The sequence below is a fragment of the Nicotiana tomentosiformis genome, chromosome 11, assembly GCF_000390325.3.
Source record: "Nicotiana tomentosiformis chromosome 11, ASM39032v3, whole genome shotgun sequence".
Taxonomy (NCBI): domain Eukaryota; kingdom Viridiplantae; phylum Streptophyta; class Magnoliopsida; order Solanales; family Solanaceae; genus Nicotiana; species Nicotiana tomentosiformis.
Window position 1 is genome coordinate 28533518 of NC_090822.1, and position 6000 is coordinate 28539517.

Here is a 6000-nt window from a genome sequence, read left to right on the forward strand (position 1 = left end):
ACACAGCAAAAACGAAACATGATAACAAAAATAACAAAAATAATACAAATCTAAAGCTAACTAGCATAAATAACTGCGTAAATACATAAATCCCCCATGAACTAGTAATACAGAGTTATGAGCTCTAAAATAGAAGTATAAGTCTAGAATATAATTAAGGTAAAATACTATCTGAATGAAAGGAACGGTACAAAAATAAAAGAGGCGCCAAAGACTGCAATCGAAATAAAGTTCTACCTCGTCTCTTTGCAAATCCTCAACAACAAAACAAAGCTACTCATAGCTATGTCCAACATATGAATCTACACAATTAAGTGTAGAGTATAATATGAGTACAACCGACTCCATGTACTCAGCAAGTATCATAACTAAAGTTGGTGAAGTAATAGAGGTAAGAATTATTAATGATACTCGCTAATAACCCGCTCAGTTCATCAATCTCACAAGTATACATCAATAACACCATCAAGTCATAATTCAGATAAAGCCCCCTCGGTACACAAAGATAATGTAACATGCTCTGTTTCAATTAACGATCTAGTATATAGAGAAGATATGCAATATAAAACATGTATACATTCCTGATCTAACATATAGAGAAGATATGCAAATAAAACATGTATACATTCAAGGAAATGCATGTAGATAAAAAAATGAAATAACCAAATCAAACATTAGCTAGTTTTCCTCATACCGCACACCTTCAAGAGAAAAATATGAAAGGGTGACCCTAGGGGGATAGGTCCTTATTTACACGATGCATGGACAACTAATGCTCCATATATAACCACCAAATGGATGACTCACGTGCTAACACAGCTCAGATCCATACGGACAACTCACGTGCTATCAATCCAGTTCATATCACTCAGAAAATATATACAAGAATACATGTACATGAACAATGGATATCAATTTACATACTCATAGACTGATATAGGTGACATGCTAAAGTGTAGGCATGTGCGAAGTGTGCTACATCAGTTCTAGTCAGGAGGTTATGCCACAAGAATAGCAACTAACATGTTTGAACAGGAGATCAACCAACAAATAATCTCTAACATGATTCAAATAGCTCACAAAGGGAGTAAAACATAAGAAGTATGATAACATGAAGCTTAGAAATCAATTCAAGGCATATAATAATCTAAACACTATCCCGAGTATGGAAAATACCCCGATGTAGGCACATGGGATCAATCCCCTCACATGTGTGTCACCCATAGCGTGTAGCCAACACTAATAACTCAAGCAACTAGTGACTCAATCAAGTTTAGGTAAGATACTTACCTCAAGAAAGCCAAATCAATACTCTAAAAATTTCTTCTGCGTGAATCAACCTCCGGACGACTCGAATCTAGCCAAATGACTTAATATCATCAATTAAATCCATAAGGAAATAAACCCAAACAATAAAGCTAAGATCTTGATACAAATATGCAAAGTCAACCCAAAATGTCAACCTTGGGCTCGTACCTCGGAACCTGATAAAACTCACAAATCTCGAACACTCATTCAAATACGAATCCAAATATGTGTGTTTCATCCAAATCCAACCTCAAATCGACCTCTAAATCACCAATTTTCACTCTCCAAAATCATGGCCAAAATCCACCCAAATCCCACCTTTAAATTACATAATCTAGGTGTAATAATCTATGGAAAATCATTATCTAATCATCAAAATTAAGTAGAGTGTACTTACCCCTTCAATTATAGTGAAAATTCCTCCAAATATCGCCGCTAGATGAGCTCCACAACTCAAAATAATGAAAAATAACCAAACCCTTAAAATAATATAATTTGTCCAGCGAATCCGCATTTGCGGACAAATTACCCCATCTATGGCTCTGCTTCTGCGGAGAAAATTTTGCATCTCCATTCTCACTTAAATACCCGACCAACCGCATCTGCGGTCCCCCCATAGCGCATGTGCATCTGCTTCTGCGGAAAGAAATGGACTTCTGCGCAAACGCATCAGCGCTGAACCAACCGCTTCTGCGGTCCCAACCTTATCCAGTCTTCCTTCGCTTATGCAGCCCCACGTCCACTTCTGTGGACCCCTTGAAGGTGCGAAAACACCATAACAGGTCTTCTAAAAGAGATGAAGATGATTTGAAACTCATCTGAACCCCTCGGGACCCCGTCAAATCATACCAACCAATCCAAAAACATAACACGGACCTACCCAAGGCCAGCAATCATATAAAATAATATCAAAACCATGAATCGTACCTCAATTCAAGCGTAAGGAACTAATCAACTTTCAACTTTCCAAAACTCATACCGAATCATATCTAATCCATTGGAAATGAACTCAAATTTTGCATACAAGTCTCAAATGACAAAACAGACCTATTCCAACTATTGGAACAAACCTATTCCAACTATTGGAACTATAATCCGAACCCAATATCATCAAAGTCAATTCCCGATCAAACCTATGAACCTTCCAACCTTCAACTTCAAACATTCATCAAATAGAACCAAATAGGAAACTCCAATTCCACACCCAGACCTACGGCTAAGTCCAAAATCACCTTATGAACCTATTAAAACTACCAAAACACCATTTCGGGGGTCGTCTACACAAAACTAAAACTCATGTTAACCTTCACAACTTAAGCTTTCATCCTTGGAACTAAGTGTCCCAATTCAATCCAAAACTTCTCCGAAACCAACCCAACCGCCCCCGTAAGTCACATAACCACAAATATGCAAATCATAAAATAGGGAAAACATGGCTAAAATACTCAAACGATCCTAGAATCATAACAAAAGTACCGAAAATATAAGGATATCTGCTCCGCATATCATGCTCGGTCTCCCAAGTCTCCTCTTTTACCGATTGACCCCTCCACTAAACCTTCATCGAAGAAATATTCTTCGACCTCATCTTGCGAACCTATCTATCCAATATGGCCACTAGCTTCAAATCCTTGTCCAATTGCACCGAGCTGAATTCTAACACAAGTGACGGATCCTCATAGTACTTTCGGATCATAAAAAAATTAAACATTGGATGAACTCTCGATAAACTAGGTGGCAAGGCAAGTCTATAAGACACCTCACCAACCCTCTCCAAGACCTCATTGGACCAATATAACGAGGGTTCAACTTTCCCTTCTTCCTGAATCTCAACACATCCTTCATGTGTGACACTCTAAGTAGAACCTTCTCACCCACCATATATGCCATATCACGAGCCTTCTTATTGTTGGTTCCCCAAGTACACGCAAGTATACATGACCGTCAAGTAATAATGTGACTCAAAAGTCGGATGTCGAACCCACAGAAACTTAGATTAACCGTTAACTAAGCAAACTAAAATCAACTTACTGTCCAAGATGTTCAAAAGTTTAACTTTTCTATTATAACTACTATTGCGAAATTCAAACACATAACCAATGGAGATATAGATTCTAGGGTTGTGATCAGTTTATCAAGCCTATTGAATTCGTAATTACACTTGTTAATCCAAATTATCTATGATTTCTAGTTGACCGGATCGTTTATATAAATAGCATATTCCCACAATACTATCCGTCTATCCATAATATATCAACCCTATATTCCTATAGTCTTGAATCTATCATGAATGAATATAATACGGTATTCAACTAAGCATGACTATTAGGTATATTTCTATCCTAACCGCGAAACCTTTTCCCGAGCCACGAGTTCAGAAACAAGCTCTCTCCAATTCTACTCTAATCTAAGCACGACTTTTCCAAGCATAGCATAGATAGTAAATAGAACTCAACTGCTAGCCAAACAATTAAGCAATTATGCACATAATTAAAGAAACAGCCAAATATGATAACTCTAATTAACGGTATTATAATTAATAAACTTCAATATTCATGACAACCACAACCCTAGAACGTGAAGTTTAGCTCCACATAAATATGGTAGCAAAACAATAAATCATCAAGAAAAAGTAAAGATTATTAAGTTTGATCGAAGAAAGATGGAATCTGATGAATTCCGGCCTCCACGGCGGCTCTGTGATCTCCCTTCGTCTAATCCCCTCTAAAAGCATGTTTTTCTTGATGTATTTATAGCGGCTAGGGTTTGTTGGGGCGAATTGGGCTTCTCCTAATTCGGCTAGGAGAAGCTGAAATTTTCTGCTCCGGTCCCGGTCTCGCTATGTGACCCTCGCTTCGCTGTCTGGAACTTTTCTGGTCTCTTCTGCTCAAGTCCCGGTCTCGCAAAGTGACCATCGCTTCGCTGTCCGAGACCTGGGCACCAAACTTATACTTCATCTATATTCTTCCTTTGTTTGTACTTAACTTTGCATGAAAACTTTTTAAATCACTTCCAATTGACTCCTACACATATAAATACCATTATTAAGCTCGAGTCATAAGTATTCACACGAAAATTAACAAAATCGCGGTATAATGCAAGGTAGATTATATGCAAAAACATGGAGTTTAGCCAAACATCACCACCCCATACTTAAGCTCTTGCTCATCCTCGAGCAACCAATAATTTACACTATCCTTGAGCACTTTATTTTTACACAATTGAGGCACACTACACCAATGGCCATGGTTTATAGCAACAATTAAACTTTAGCATGTGCAATCACTTACACTTCCCTTAACTTATGCCATTCTTCACTAAGATTCACAATAAAGACAACATGCTCCTAACAATCCTAGCCTCAAAAACCAACTCAATGTCATAATGCACTCATGGCTTGAACACCCAACATCATAGAGAGAAGTCTAATAACGTTACCTATCCCTTGTGAAACCATGTGTTCTTACAACAAGAACAAGAGAATAAGTTGAATCCATACATTCAAATCAAATGCTCAAATATATTTTAAGGACTCATATATATCAAATAAAATCTCACTCTCACAAAAGAAGTCACATGCATGCAGTTGGCACCATAGGCTTGCCCTTAAAGTAAATCTACTAATGTAGGCTCACTCAGTCTAAAATTAATTAGGACTTTTTTTATGGTTGTAATGTGGGCTAAGGGACTGGAAGGATATATTTAGGAATAATGGCTAACCCTCCTAAGCACTTTAACACATCACATAATCAACTGTAAGCGCAAATTCTTCAATTGCAATTTTAATTTCACAACTAAAATCATCCCTAACAATGTTTCCTTTTTCTTAAAGCACTACTTTAATTTATTCCCACTAGCAAGAACAAAATATCAATTTATTCATCTAAATTTTTTTTCTTTTTCTCTTTTGCAATTTCCACTAGTGGTATATTATTTTACAAAACAAGGGCACCTTACTTCCTTTCACTGGTTCCACTCAAAAGTCACTCAAATTCCCCACTTACTTCTTTTAGCGTTCATCTCACAATTAAAGTGCTTTAAGAGGTAAAAGGATCAAAACAACGTCAATTAAGAATAAAAAGGGTATAGCCTTGTAATGTGGGTGCCAAATATTAGTCTATAGGCTGAAAATAGTTAACTAGGGATATATTTTATTTGTGATAGAAATAACGCTCGAAAAGATCAAAGAAAGACAAATTATTTTTCAAACCGAGCCTCACCTAAACATTCGCTTCGACTCACATACGAGGCAAGTTTTAGACACAAGTACAATGACATGGACTACACAAAATCTCACCACACATGGTATATGACTCTCTAAGGACGGTCTTGTTCCGACTCTCAAACTAATGCAAGTATTCACGGAGCCACAAGATATTAAGCATTAAGTACAAAGTGAACATAAGTCAAGAATATGAGACATAGGCGTCACAAAACATGCTATCCAAATAACCAAGGCATCATAAGCACTTTTAGCACATAGGAAAGATACTACGCATGCCATATCCTAAATATGCTACTATCAAACAAGTCAAGGGCACCTAGTAATCTCATCTTTCTTCCTCCATTTATTCCCTAATTTCTAATTTACTCTAAAAATAAAAAATAAAAAACTACTACCCGGTTCAAACTACATCCCATGGAAAAGAACTGAGGGCATAAATAAAAATCACAGGGGATTATTACTACCTA